Here is a 15,829-nt window from a genome sequence, read left to right as displayed (position 1 = left end):
TGAATGAGGGGTTTATACGTGAGTGGATGAACAGATAGATAGGTGGGTGGTTTGATAGATGGCAGAAGCTCCATGTTTCTTGGTTGATCTGAAAGCAAGATGCAACCAGAATCAGTCCAGGCTAGAACCACCAATATCCATCCACAGTGGCCTCCATTTGCCAACTAGGTCTCATGCCTCAAGGATTTCATAACGTCTGAAAATTGTGCCATGAGTTGGATACAAAGTATATATGAGACTACATGGGGTGTTTTTACAGTCAAACCATAACACCCTGTATCAATGGGTACATGACACCGACATGTTCCAGACAGGGCCTGACTCACCCCAGAGTGGAACATGGTAAGTGGCAGAAGAATACACAGTGAGAAAGCAGCATCATGGGCAAAGGATCACTGCTGGAGAAGAAAGGAGAGGAGTAAAATGGATCCCACAATCATGATCCCACATAGATCGCAGTGTGTTCACCCTTGATCAAGACAGTGACTCATGAGAACTAAACTCACAGAAACCTAAATTTGGGTAAGGGTGGCAACTCCTACGTTTAGTCTGAGGATATTCTTTTCCAGGTGACCTGTATACTAGTATCCCATATTTTTATTTCTTCCTTTAGGCATCAGAAAAACATGATGCTAACTTACCACTTACCTCAGCTTTACTTGGACGGGCACATGGAGAGGGAAATGAGTGGCCTTGAACACAGATCCTAGAGTCTCAGTGAATTTCCTCTCCCCATAAGAGGTGACTATTAGGCCCTGAACACTCATTCCTTTCATATTCAGACTTTTATCATACAGGTATCTTAAAAGAATGCCAGGTTTGTCTTTCTATACCCTCATTTCAGTTCAGGAAGACACAACATTGAATGTGCCACCTACTGTGCTGGTAATCAGATACATTGCCTCATGAATCAGCACACTCCAGTGGCACACCTGCTCTCTCCATTCCCACAGAGCTCACATAGCCACCTGAGGGAGGCCACTAGGGCTTTAAACCTGCTCTTACTTTAGGCCCTGCTCTAAACCACAGGCTCTCTAGCAAATGACTGATTTGTTTATTAGATTTAACTATCTCAAGTCAACAACATCCAAGACCATAGACAACCCCCTCCATTATTGTCCCAAGCTCACTCAGATACCCACTTACAGCTCATCTTTATAGTTTCTTCTACACATGAAGAATTGTGGGAGGTAGTTTACCACATTAACTCTCAATGGAGAATCATATTTTAAGATTTTTTTTCAAGAAAAAATAATGAGGAATATTAAACTATGTATCCAAAATGGCCAATTACAAATTCTTCTGGCTGGAGGACACAGAAGCTGACAGAGCAGGTGACTCCATGCAGTAAGTAGAGCCCAGGGGTCGCTAGCCCCCTTTCCTACCCCCATCTGAAACACAACACTCTTTCCAGCCTAGACTGAGTATGACTGGATCCAATGCATTCTCTATGGGTAAGGATGACAGCATCTACCCGGCACAGAAGAAACAGGAGGGCACACATGCCTATTTCTAGATCTAAGAAGCATGCAATATTGGCTAAGGATGACTCTCAACAGGATTAAGAACAACAGGATGATACACTTCAACCTTAGGGGTGCCAAAGAACAAAAAGAGGGAGCATGGCCTTTCCTGGCCTCAGAATATCCTCTTTTGTAGTTCCTAGGTTATAAGGTCCCCCCACCCCTCTCTGCAATGTTCCCCTCTTCAGCTTGCAAATGTCAATAAAATTCTTTTCTTCACTTGTTCAGTAGTTTGAAACTTGTATATCTACTACAGGAAAGCATGTGCAAGAGAATATAGAAACCTGGTAAGGAGAAACAGTATCACTAAAGGGATAAGGCTGTAGCTCAGTGGTAGGGTTCTTAGCCAGCATGCATGCAGCCCTGGAGAGCATTCTCAGCAACACACACACACACACACACACACACACACACAAAATCATTAATTCACTATATGTACTGAAAAGTTCTATAGTCAGGGTAGGGATTTTGTTTTGTCTCAGAAGTGGCAAAATCTCTGAGAGAATAATCACACATGCAGGTGCTGTGTACCATGGGTTTCATGAGCAAAAACAGCCATAGACCATCCCAAACCAATGATAAGAAGAAGACTTAATAAGTCTTTAAGAGCTATGATCATGATTTATAAAATTCTTCCTGGTAGGAAAAGTAAAATGTGCCGCTTTCACCTTCCCCTTTGTAAGACATATATCCAACCTCACCCAGGGTTTCCACCTATTGATCTGACATTTGAGGAATTGTCTGAAGTTCTTTCCCTCTGGCAGAAGGATACATCCCCATTGCCTACAAAGTAAAGTTACACTGCCCATGCTCAGCCATCCACGGCTCTTCTGTAAATCACGTTACAGAAGTCAGGTGATCGGCACCATTGCTCCCTCTGAAATACATCCCTCTGTCTGCAGACTCCCTGTCTTTTTTTAAATAATTTATTTAATTTTATTTTATGTGCATTGGTATGAGGATGTCGGGTCCTTTGGAACAGGAGATACAGACAGTTGTGAACTGCCATGTGGGTGTTAGGAATTGAACTTGGGTCCTCTGGAAGATCAATCAGTGTTCTTAACCACTGAGCCATCTCTCCAGCCCCAGACTCCCTGTCTTTGTGCCTGGACCACTTCATGCTGATATATAACCAAAGCACATTTTCATTACCTCTGTTTAGAATGGTCATGGTCTTGGCTTGATGACCATCCACATATTTTCCTCAAATTGTTTGACAGCAGGGAAGAGGGTGAGGCCTAAGGTAGGCAATAAATCAACTTTTCCTTAAATCAAAATTTAAGCTAGGCAGCCATAGCTGAAGTGGAAAGTTGTAGCACAAATTATAATTGGTCTGAACAATAAAATCTCAGAGTCAGCTATCAGGGGAATGAAAGCTGAAGGATCAGAGAAGCAGAGCATCCAGCCACTGGAGTTCTTACCTCTACCAATGCTCAGACTGAAGGGGTGATTCTGTCTCTACAAATGCTCAGATTGACTTCTATCTCTATGAAACCTCAGACTGAATCTTTAGACTGCATCCTCAGACTGCATCTGAGCTCCTGTCTTCTTCCACTTTATATTCCTCTTTCTTCCCCCTAGCCATATCACTCCTGTCTCCAATCTCCCCAGTGCTGGGATTAAAGGGATTAGTGTGTGATCCCAAGTGCTGGGGTTACCTTTGTGTGGGCTCTGTTTCTCTTTTAGACAGATTTGATCTCGTGTAGCTCAGGTGGCCTTGAACTCACAGAGATCCAGAGATCCATCTGCCTCTGTTTTCTGAGTGCTGGGATTAAAGGTGTATGCCACCACTGCCTGGCCTCTATGGCTAACTAGTGACTTAGCTGTGCACTCTGATCTTCAGACAAGTTTTATTTGTTAGATCCCAAACAAAACATCGGTACAGAAAGTGGACCAAACCTGCAGTCAAAGTTGTGGCATATGCAAAGTTTTGCACACTCAGGAAACAGTGGCACTGAGTGGACACTAGGAGGACATGGTTGCTGGACTTGATAGGACAGCTGTCCACATTTAGCTTTGTCTGCTACTGAGAATCCACCTATACACACTCTTCATCAATGGAGACTCATCTCTTCTGGTGGCAGCTCAGGTACACAGCTATGACTTCCCGACATAACCAACACTTTTGTGAAATCCCATTTGAAGAACCACTATGTCTCACTGCAATGTTTTTTGTATTCATATCTCATATTCTTTGAGTTACACTAATCAGATTCCTTGGTTCATTCTGGGACTATGTATGTTCCTGCCATTCCATGTTATCACTGTTACTAGGTAGGGCCCCATGTGGCTAGTCCCATGCCAGGCTTTGGAACCTGAAGTGAATAACACATACTTCCTGTCTTCAAGGCACTTGAAGAGAGCATTTTGCCTTCTTCGTTTCTGTAGTACTTGGCAATTCCTCTGATGAATGTATTTCCTCCACCTGGTTCTTGAAAGTTGGATAGTACAGAATTCTGTCTTAAGATCTTCCACTGCTCTATCAATACATTGATAAAATCATAATCTAGCTCCAAAGCTTTAAGTCCCACCCCACATGCACATCCTCAGTCTCCAGCAATACTCCAACTCTGGACCTACACACACATCTAACGTCTCCATGAAGCCTCTACCAGGACAGCTCACAGCTACCTTATTTAGTGTGAGTTCCTGCCTGCCTGAAATCAAGCCTGGTCCTCCTTGGGCCTTTCTTTCTGCATTTTTAGGTTAAACAGAATTCCTCAAACTCATCTTCCAGGCCTCCCCGTGCTCTCTGTGACACCCCAACAGCTGATCCATCAGAAATCCTGAATTCTCCTCATCACATATTTGTCTGTACTGCCCATGCACTTCAACAAGGCAAGGACCACTTTCTGTATTCTTCACTCCCACATTGCTCCATATCCCCAGACTTGGAAAATGCCAGGTACTCAATAAACATTCGCTGAACCAAATTCAAACAAAAATTTTTGAAAAAAAAATAAATAATGAATACATGGGATCTCAGATCTGCCCACCAGATAAATAAATTTAGAGAACAATATTTGCTCTCACTGAAGAGTGAATGCTTTAGTCAGTTTTAGATAACTACAGGAACAGGGCCTGAGACAACTCTGTAGAGCATAGAGAAAGGCTTGCTTAGCTTACACATTGAAGCACAAGTCTGATACTGGGCTATCACATTGTTTTGGCTTCTGGGGAGGGTGGAAGAGACTAGGATTGCACAACAGATGATGTGGGATTCCTCTGTATGCTGTGAATATCATTGGTTAATAAAGGAACTGCTTTGAGCCTATAGCAGAGCTATAGGGGAACAGAGCTAGGTGGGTAAAACTAAACTGAATGCTGGGAGAAAGGAGGAGGAGTCAGAGAGAAACTATGTAGCCCCACAGGAGCCAGACAGAACATTAACAGGTAAGCCACAGCCACATGGTGATACATAGATTACTAGAAATGGGTTAAATTAATATGTAAGAGCCAGCCAATAAGAAGCTAGAGCTAATGGGCCAAGTAGTGATTTAAATAATTTAGTTTCTGTGTGGTTATTTTAGGTCCTAACTGCTAGACAGACGGGAAACAAACAAGTGGCCTCCTCCAACAAACAGACATCTTTCAAATTAAAACAGAGATGCAGAGTGGGTGGTGGAGTTGCATGAATTTTTCTAGGGCATGACACCAAGGACCTAAGACCCACCCACTAGGCACACCTTCAGGAACACTCAAAGTACAACCAAAATCCAGAGTAACAGGCAACAATGTTGTTTTCTGACATCACATGTGCGATACTTCCATGAGAAGAAAAAACGTTTTATAAAGTCTTGGCCTCATGAAGAAGAAAACTACACCAAAAGTATTTTATGAAGGACAGAAAGGCTGTGAGTGGGCAAATCTTCTCTGACTGAATATTTGTATCAAATTCTGGCATCGGCTACAAAATAAAATATAAAACACAAATTTCTCCCTAAGAAATAATGGTAAAGGGCAAACAAAGAAATTGGGACTCAGTTCTGTCTACAAATCTCCTCCCATGGGTATGATACTGAGTGAGACTGTACTAAGAGATAAGCACTGGCTATCAAAGCAACTCGGCGCCTTTCCTGCATATGGTCTAAAGTCACGTGGAGAATGCTATACAAAAGATTTAAATGTAGCATTAGAGCTTGTGTATAGGGATTGAGGACTCACTGGTAGACTGCCTAGCAAAGGCTCAGGGTTCAGTCCCCAGAACTGGAGATATAATAACCTGACTGCTGTTCCAAATGGAAGATCAAATATAACTACTGGAATGTGGCCAGGTCATTTCAATTCTTGGCCTAGGGGAGAGTTTCTGGTCACAGAAACTGGTTTGGGATAATGCTTTCATGACCCTACGGTGCTTATATGAATTTACTGATCACCCCACTTCACCGAAGAAGAAGGTTGCTGTCTCTTTCCAGCACTTATATTCCTGAGAGGTAGAGAGGATCATAATTGCACACATAGATAATATTGCCATCTTGGGCTCTGTGTGGAATCACATCTGAGACATTTATGGTCTCCCTCAGAGTGATTCAAGAGGCAAGTTTAACAATAAATGTCAACTCTTGTTACCTGGAGTGCTGTACACAGATCACACAGTGAGGAGTGAAAGGCAGCATGTTCCGGGAATAAAGTGAATTCTGCACCCAGAGAGAGAAAAAAACAGGAACTCAACAGGTTCTCTGGACCCAGTTTTACACATCAGTTCTTGCCTTTGAATTCAAGGTGAGTAAAGCTATCTGGACTCATGGAAGCCAACAGTGCTTCTGTTGGAGATAAAATGCTTTGCTGCCTGGGATATGTGCATAGGTCTAAGTCCCTCTGAGTAGACATCAGGCTTAAATCAAACATGACAAAGAAGCTCTATCAGTGGAGATGCCTGTGTGAGGAAGAGAGCTATGGAGGCAGAGCTCTGTCAGACCATAATAGGAATCACACCACACACACACACACACACACACACACACGTAGAGAGAGACAGAGACACACACAGAGGGAGGGAGGTTAGATAGAACTAGAAGTATCCTGAGACATGATATAATCCCAAGATGGCGCAGCAGGGTCTCAAGGATTATGAAGATAAGATCAGAAGAATCTTTGGATCCCAGGCATCTGATGAACACCACCATTGGATATGTGGCCCCAACATGAAGACAGCAATGGGGCTCAGCAACTGGTGTCCTTGGTTAACTTTCCTCGATGAATTTGAGCTGTGCAGTGGGCATCTGCTTCACTGCCTCAGTATGGCTCCTCAGCAGCAGCAATGCAGGTAATAAGGCGTGTCCCCTGAGTACAAGCCAGTGCTCTATCTTCTAAACAAGGAATTAAAAGTCCCCAAAGAGCTCATTAGTGATGATTCAGAAAACAACTGTCCCTGCCTCCTGGCTGCAGAGCCTGATTTTCTCTGAAGAGCAGGCAGCAGTCAGGCAGCACTGAACCTTCAAACCCTGAACACCAGGGAGGATCCTCAGCCTGATCCTTAGGGAAGCCATCACCAGTCCTCAAACAGGTGTTAAGTGCATTTCCCAAGGCTGTCTTATTATTAACACTAAACATAACTCTTAAGGGAAAAGAAAGGAAATGTCTGAAGGGTAGAATGTGTAAGGTTCAGCCAGTCCAAGGCCCTGACAGTCCCAGATGGTCAGGCACTAATACCTGGAGAATGAGAAGACACATCCAGAAGCGTCTATACATAAGGTCTTCCAACTTGGTGATCCCCAGATTAAAAGAGAGGAGCGGAAGAGGTCATCTGTTTGTTCCGTACACTTTGAGCAAGAAATCCATAAGAACATTTTATCCCAGGTGTGTCTATAGCTGGAATAGGGAAGTTACTTTCTTTTTATTCCAAGGGCAAGTTCTAAGAAGAACGAGAACTTCAAAGGATGCCTAGCAAGGAGCCAGTGCTCCTGTGGAGGTCAGTTTAACAATGAAAGGCCTGAACCTTTAAGGCCAAGGAGAAGCGGTAGGCCAGGAATCAAGACATCCCATAGAAGCCAAGTGTCAGAAGCTGGTTCTATTATCCTGGACCTTTCTTCACCTGGCAGAGCAGAAAAGCTAGAAGCAAGAACACACTGTGGTCTTTAGGTAGGCAATCTGGGAAATGGTCTTCCCTATTCCTTTACCCAAAATGTCTGGGACCTGTGGGGACAGCCCAGCCTGTATTTACCAGACCAGTTCCACTCAGAGTGCACAGGCATTCCACTTGCTAGAGCCAGGAGTGAACTTTAAAATAGTAAACAAAACAGAGAGCCAACAGTGGCCAGATGACGGCAGAGGAAAACGGAAGGCAAAGTGGTCCCTGCTCTCTAGAGAGAGACGGGAGGTAGGCGGCTAATACATCACCGGCTGCTGCTGAGCAGTTTACAAAAATCCAGTTATATTTTTTAATCATCTTGCATTTCAGACCTTTAAAGTACAAATATGGATTTCAAACATATCAAGGGAACAAATTAACTTAGAAAAATGGTAATGTTTTCCAAGGTTGCACCTGCCACGGATTGCTCCAAGTTTGCATTTTCCCCAGGTCTCTGGTGTGTCATTAAGCCAGATTGATTATGCTCCTCCCCCGAACGGCTTCCCCATTAGAGGGTTATTGTATGGAAATTAATGGAAGGTTGGGAACATTTTTTTGCAGCTGCAGTAGTTGGAGTCAGTTTTGATTAAGCGATAGAAACGCGGCAGACGGGGAGATCTCTTTGCTTTAGCTACCTCCTTCATTATCACGGAGTTGAGCAGAGCGCTAGGACTGCTCCCTGTGTGGACTTGTGGCTGCCTTCTGCATGATGCTGTTTACACCGACTCATCTCTGTGGTCTTTTTAATGACTCCCAACTCGATCCCACCATTAGTGCTCAAATTTGACGGGCAATGTGAAACTACTCTATCTAAGCCTGTTCCCCCTCTACACCAGGGTCCCTCTCCCCCATACCCCTACCTGAGAGCTACTCTTTGAAGAAGCAAGAATGGAGCCAATATCCCTTGCTCTCAGTCCCTCCTGTCTCAGCCCTTGAGGGGTCCTAAACCAGCAATCAAAGCCACAGCAGCCCCAGGGCACCACAAGGTGCAAATTGAGCCTTGGACTGGCTGCTCAGAGTGCGGAAGGGTGAGAGCCAAAGACAGCTTTCCTCTCCTCTGGACCAGTCAAGAGCCTGCCAACATCCCAGAAGAACTAGGGCTCTGGAAGATTAGGAGTTGATCTGCTTGTCATGTGGGGTCAATGTCAGACTGCTGCAATTGAAAGCAATAAGAAATGACAGAACAGAAAGGAAGGGATGGTAGACTCGGTTCCTGCAGAGGGACTGGAAGTGGATAGAAATGGTGTAGCCTTCCCAGGCTGGTCCCTATAGATCTGTTCTAGATCTGTTCTTCCCCATATAGATAAGCCTTTTGTCTGTTTTCTCCTCTGCTTTGTGACTCCACAGCCTCTCTGATGGGAGTCGTACTGGATGCTGAAGTTGGAAAACAACGGAGTCAGATGGAGAAGGCAGGTATGTAAACAAAAAGAAATTACAACGTGATTTATGAGACACTGATAAATATTCCAAACATGTATTTAGTTGCTCTGGGAAAACAGCAAAGTAAACAAACAGAAAAAAAAATCTGCCTGGATCTAGAAAGAATGGAGGGGGGAGGGAATGTTAAAAAAAAGGCAGCCTTGCAACTGGTGGTTGGGTCACTGTCTGTCAGTTCAAGGGTGGAGAACATGGGGTCCTGGGGGAGAGGCCAGCATGGGCCAAAGGATGGAAGATAAAGTCAAGCACACAGAGAAGTGTGCGCCTGTGGTTGGCAGTAATAAGGTAAGGGGAACAGAAGTCGATAATGAGCAAGGCACATTAAAAACCTGGGATGCAACAATGATGACTCTGGGGGCTCTGGAGGGTTTTAAGTAAAGACATCTTTACTCTGCTGTTTTAGAAAGTGCACACTCACACGGGGGCAACGGAGGGGCTGATGCAGTGGTGGAAGCTCATTCTCAAGCAGGAGGCCAGGTGAGTACCACAAAGCCCAAGTCCTCTGCCCAGATGAAGGTCCAAGCCTATCAGGAAACAATCCCAGAATCCTCTCAGGATTCATATGCCAAGGACATGTTTAAAAGTTAATTTTTAAAAACCAACATGTAGCTCTTTAGTTAAATTCCTAGACACAGCTGACTAGCGCTCCACCTCTCGCTAGTGAGGATGAGATCGACCTGAAATAGATGTTTGCCAGTGGTCAAGATTGGACTCTTGGTTCCCGGCATGATTGATGCTTCCAGGACAACCTCCAAGTGGGCTGCACAGCCCATCCCACTGACCTATGAATCATCTCTTAATCCAGGGAGAAAATTAGCTCCAGCCTTTGAAGAGTGACATCTGCCCCTGAGCTATGGTTCTTCTGCTGAGCAAGAACAGACCTGATTTCCCTCTCTTAAGACTCAGCTTCCATATAGGGAACATTACATTCCATGAATCGGCTCCACCCCTGCTGGGCACCCATCCAGATCACTTCCTTATCACTGAGCCTGTGTCCCAGGCCCCCACCTTCCACACCAGCCTTACTGGGATAAGCAGCTGGCTGGGAGAAAACCTGGGGTTACAGAAAAAAAGCAACAGCCAATTGACCGAAGCTATCGCACATTCTGCCTGCTTTAAGCAGGCCAGGGATTAACTGCGGACAGCTCCAAAATGATATACTAGGAGGCAATTTCTCTTTTCCCCCTTGGGCAGCCACCTTCCACCTGGCAGAGTAATCCTCGAGGCTCGTTTGGGAATGCAGCTCATCTTGGTTCCTTTAATAGCCTTAAAGGGACAAGCTGCTTTACCAAGGTCGGGGATTTATGACCCTGATAGAAACCTCTGGAGGAAAGGAGGGAGCCTGCAGCTCGGGGCTCTTTCCCACTGAGGTATTCAGCTACAGATCCCAATTCTCTCTCTCTCTCTCTCTCTCTCTCTCTCTCTCTCTCTCTCTCTCTCTTTCGTCTTCCTTCCCTTCCTCCCTCCCTTCTTCATTCCTTTCCATCTATCTCTCTCCCACACACAATAAAACAGTAAAAAGTCTAGCACATGCCTGAAAAGTCACAAGTATCGTTGCAAGAGTGAAGTTATGGTTATTTTGTCACCCTGGAGTGCTCGGGGTGCTTACACTGGATTTAGTAGCTCTAAAAGTGAACTGTCACCTGCTGCTCTGAAAGGCGCACTATGCCAGGTCATGGAGCCTCACGGGTTGCAGAAGTGGCTGTCTTGGAAACAGGACTATAATTACACCGAGTTGATGAAAGGCTTCACAGCTGAACACCCATCCCTGTTTCCACTTGGAGTGTTTGCCCTATACAAGATCACAGCTTAGTGAGCGCTAACAATACAGGGTGGCCTGATTCAAAAACCTCAGGACATCAGAAGCAGGAGCTCAAACATCTTTGACCCAGGATGTCGTGTGCACAGTTCCCTTGTTTAGCTCAATATCTCTGAGTAAGATTCTGGAGGAAAAGACTCAGGCCTATGGCAGGAGCCTTCTACCACAGACAAGTGTGGGGATGTAGATGATATCTAGGCAACACCATGGTGGACGTACAGAGGCTTCAGCCATCGGCCAGTAGAATAATCCTAAGCTGAGCTTTATGTAGGACAGGCTATGGGGCGCCTCACTGCACTGAGCATTAAGTACTGGATTTCAAGGAGAGTAAGCAGTCCCCAAGAAAAGGCCAATTGTGCCAGCTAAGAAGATGGTGAAGACAGTTTAGGAATTCAGAGAAATGATTTATTACTAACTGCCATAAAAGTCCCTTGATAGTTCCACTAGACCAGGTAACAGTAGTGTTTGGTCATGAACCAGAGACAAAGTTAAGCAGGGGATGACCAGAGAAGCTACCACCCAAGGGCCTGTTAGTGTATGACACAGGCCCTGTGGGAAGAGCCACTACCATGGGCTAGAGGGGACAAAAGACAGCCTGTGCCAGGAGACAGGTTCCTAGTCAGAATCACAGACTTGGGTTCCAGATCTGACTCCACCCCTTTACTAGACCTGTGACACTAGATAAAATGGATACGGCCAAAGCCATGTGGGAAGAAGAGGCAGGGTCATGCAAGGCAGGCAGGCTCAGACCATGGATGGCTGTGCCAAGCCCAGAGGTGTGAATCTGAAAGTCATACCGGAAGAAGGCAGGAACACCCAGATTCACAGAATAATCAAGTCAGAGAATGTGGGCTTTGAGGTCCTGGGTCTTGTATCCCTGAGCAGGTGTTAGGCTAGAGATTTGAAAATTGTTGCTGTCATTTGATAGGAAGGAAAATGTCAGCTGCTACATTTAATAGCTGTGCCAGGAATAATATAAGACACCTATGAAAGAGCAACAGCAACAGAGTGAGACCTGTCCGAGGGACTGTCGCTTGCCACGACAGAGGAAAAGGGAGAGAAGAATGGAAAATAATAGCTTGGGTTTTTTTAAGACATTAATTTGGGAGGTGAGTATATCTGAGAGGAGTTAAGGGGATGATTGTGGGTTAATATGATCAAAATGCATTGTATGCATGTATGACAATCTCAAAGAATTAATAAAAATTATTATAGTTCTTCAAAAGAAATGTACTCAGAGCGGAAAGGAAGAAAGGCTCCCTCCCCAGCAAAATCACTAGACTTCTAGGCAGGGGGTAAACACACACTTGAGTGTGGGAACACGTATGGCCCCGGCATTTGCCTCCTGTCTTCTGCACGCCACAGAACTAAAGCCAAGTGAACGGGACTGCAGGCCCCCATGTGATTGGCACAGGACAGAAACTCAGGCTTGCATGTGCTCACACCTTTGCAGCTTTGCCACTGGTGTCCATGAAAGTCGGCGTCTCCCTCAGAGACCTCCCACTCTCTGAAGCTACCCCAATTATGGTGACATCCACTAATGACTTCTGAGGAATCACAGGGCACAGAGAAAAATCACCTTGTATGCTCAGTGAAATTTGTCTGGCCTACTACCTCACTTCCTCTGCTAAATTCTAAGTCCCATAGTGGCTTTGGCTGTGGCTTGGACTGCTGTACTGTTAACACTGTGGTTCCTGTCTTTAGCCACACACAGTGTGGTCCACTGCATTCTTTGAAGCTGGGAGTTAAAGGGCTTATGATTGAAATGCAACTAAATGAATGTCCTCTGATGTGGGAAAGTCTTCTGTTTGGTGTTGATTTCATTGGTTAAATAAAGAGACTGCCTTGGCCCTTTAATAGGACAGAAAATTAGGTAGGTGGAGTAGACAGAACAGAATGCTGGGAGAAAGAAGCCAAGTCAGGCAGTCGCCATGATTCTCCCACCCGACACAGATGCAGGTTAAGATCTTCCCTGGTAAGCTGCCATCTTGTGGTGCTACACACATTATTAAAAATGGATTAAAGCAAGATGTGAGAGTTAGCCAATAAGAGGCTAAAACTAATGGGCCAAGCAGTGTTTAAAAGAATACAGTTTTCATGTAATTATTTTGGGGCATAAGCTGGCCAGGCGGCTGGGACCTGGGGCAGCGGGAAGAGGCCTGCAGCTCCCCACTACAGCATTCTGTGGCCTAGAGGTCATATCAAAACAAGGGTGGCAGTGGAGACACAAACACAGAGTAGCTATCCAGTACACAGAGGCTGCCAGTGGGAGCAGAGAATGTCAGGGAAACCAACAGAACCCTTAGCTTTAACCTGCCGTGTGTGTGTGTGTGTGTGTGTGTGTGTGTGTGTGTGTGTGTGTGTTAGAATCACAACCCAAGGGTCTCACACATTTTAGGCAAGTGCTCTAGGATAACACTCTCCTGCAAACCTGCAACCTCTCAGTGTCTGTCACAGACAGATGTGACAATGTCCCTGCCCCTAATCACACGCCAGAGTAAGCAGCTGGGATGACTCCTACAACACTAATTTCTCCACCTCCACAGCACTGACCATTTTACATCACATCCCTGACTTTCCCCAGCTTGGACAGAAGTCTACAGAGAAATCCAGGACAATATTGCATCTATAAAATAAGAACAAGAGCCTATTTAAAAAGAAGTATGAGAAAATGATGGGAGAGTGAAGGATTCAACAGCCCCAAAAATGTACAAATGAAAACCTGAACAGAGCTGCAAAAGTAAGAATACAGACACTTCAACTGAATAACTTTAGCAAGAGGAATTCTGGAGTCTAGGACAGAAAGACAAGGGGAGAAAAGTATCAGAACAAACTGCCAAGAAGAGAACAGAGATGTCTCAAGATGTAAATGCCAACACAATCCCAAGAAGCAGCTTAGGGGGAAGAATAAGGATAGCACACCTAAATAGACATGTCTAAAATTTTAGGATAGTAAGCTTAAGGAGATCAAGCCTTCTCAAAGAAATATGGAACAAAATAAAATAGGTCACAGATAAGACAGCAAGAATCTGAACATTGAGCTGAGCATCAGCAAGGGGTATTTTATAATATCCACTTTCCTTTCTTGATATAGACACTGGTGGGCATGTCTTCCCCATTCTGACACCCCCTTTTATGGGTAGTGGCTCCTGGGCTTTCTCTCCCCATCTCAGAGAGGAGGGTGCCTCTCCTGCACAATGAGCCTGGATAGTGATTAGGTGTGTGGAATCCAGCCCCTCTTTCTGCTTCCCGCAGGACCAGGTCCTTGCACTCTGCCTCTGTGGATGAGAAGTCAGTCATCTCTCATTCTTACCAGCATTTCTTAACTCTGATTTAGCATGTGGATGCCTGCTTGCTGCCACATTGGCTGCATTCATCTCGCAGAAGGCACCATCAATAAAAAAAGTGGCATCATTATTTTATGTCCCAGAATGAAAGACAAACACGGATAATTAAACAATGCACTCTATCTGTCACTCTGAATTTTCAATGCTTGCACAATCAGGTTGTGTCTGTTAGATGTTCATGTATGGCATATCATTCTTCCGTATGCATAAAAGGCAAATAAATTGACTAATATGGGTGCAAAAAATTATATTCAGAGACTGATTATTGTGAATTACATTTCAACCCAGAGTTATGTGTCTCTGTGATTTACAACAAAACATTTTCTCTCTGCCATCAAGAGATAGTGTTGAACTCATATTGCTCTGGAATGTTCTCTCAGGCTGTGAGCATCTATTCTGTTAATGCTTTGTCTTTCAGAAGGTGTCAAGAGAAAGTTTTTAGACAAAAGCCAGGACTTATATTCCTTCCATACATGGTTCTTAATAGTTTATTGACAGAACCATCAAGAAGTGTACTAGCTTGGTCTTGCTACCAGAATAACCCAGTTCGTGTGTGTATACCAGTAACAACTGTGAAGCAGCTCCCACTTGGTCAGCAGTGATAGAAAATGCAATCTATTGTAGAGCACATCCTCAGTTCAAAGTTGGCAGATGTGGACAGACAGCAACTCTGGGAATTGACAATGCGCAGTGCCCTTTGGGATGGGGGCAGGGATAACTGCTTACTTACGAGTGCAAGGGATGTTCCAGCTCTTATACTGTCATGCTTTCAGCGTGTTCAAACATTGGGTAGGAAGGGAGCCGCCATTACTCTGTCCCTTTGCAGGCCAACGGAAAGTACAACTGTCATGCCTGTTCTGGAATTCAAAGACATGACTGAGCAAAGTCTAATGACTTGCCCAAGGCTGTAGAGCTTAGGGGAGGAGGAGAGGGCTGTTCTCTGACTTGCTGCTCACCCAGCATTTACCCTTCTGTCAGCTGCTGAGCGCCAGTAGGAAATCAAGACAAACTAAATATGTGTGTGACCTTTTCAGGAGCCTCTAAGGCCTTCCCCGGGGTTTGCGAGGCTGAAGGTGAGAGGCAGACGCTGCGTGGAGAGATCAAGAAGAAGTGCTGTCTCTTACAAGAATGATGGGTCATTCTCAGGTCATCCCAGAAGCCCACTTTGTTCTTGTCCGCAGAGAGAAAGGCTCTGCCATCCGCCCCATGGTAACTTCACTTCCTCCACACAGGGGGCACCGTGTTCAATAAATGAGGCCAGGAGGAAGTTTCCAGGGAGCAGCAGGCCAGAGACAATAAGGAAAAGTAAATTCCTAGAAGGAATAGCAGGATTATGTGATTTATACATTCCAATCCAATTAAGAACACAAGGAAGAGTTGACCTGGATCAGACACGACAATGAAGCCTTCAGCCAGAGTCCATGAGACATCATGGAAAAGTTTAATTTTCTCCAAGCTTCAGTGAACTGGTATCAAACGCAGGAACCAGGGTGAAGGGAAGGTTGTGGCACTGTGACTGAATACAGGTGGGTATGGAAACACCCTGAAGAAAAGCCAGTGATGGTATGGCAGCTTTGAAAATCAGGTATATAGATATAGATAACAGATAGATAGATGATAGGTAGATAGGTAG

At 44.9% G+C, this 15,829-nt stretch overlaps 1 pseudogene; it reads left to right on the top strand.

Moving 5' to 3' along the window:
- The first annotated feature begins 9,246 nt into the window (after positions 1-9,246).
- Positions 9,247-15,829, top strand: part of LOC101992660 — a 127,024-nt pseudogene continuing 120,441 nt past the window's right edge.

This window comes from Microtus ochrogaster, chromosome 6 (assembly GCF_000317375.1).
Source record: "Microtus ochrogaster isolate Prairie Vole_2 chromosome 6, MicOch1.0, whole genome shotgun sequence".
Taxonomy (NCBI): Eukaryota; Metazoa; Chordata; class Mammalia; order Rodentia; family Cricetidae; genus Microtus; species Microtus ochrogaster.
The sequence above is the reverse complement of the archived record's forward strand: the minus strand, read 5'-3'. Positions and strand labels throughout refer to the sequence as shown.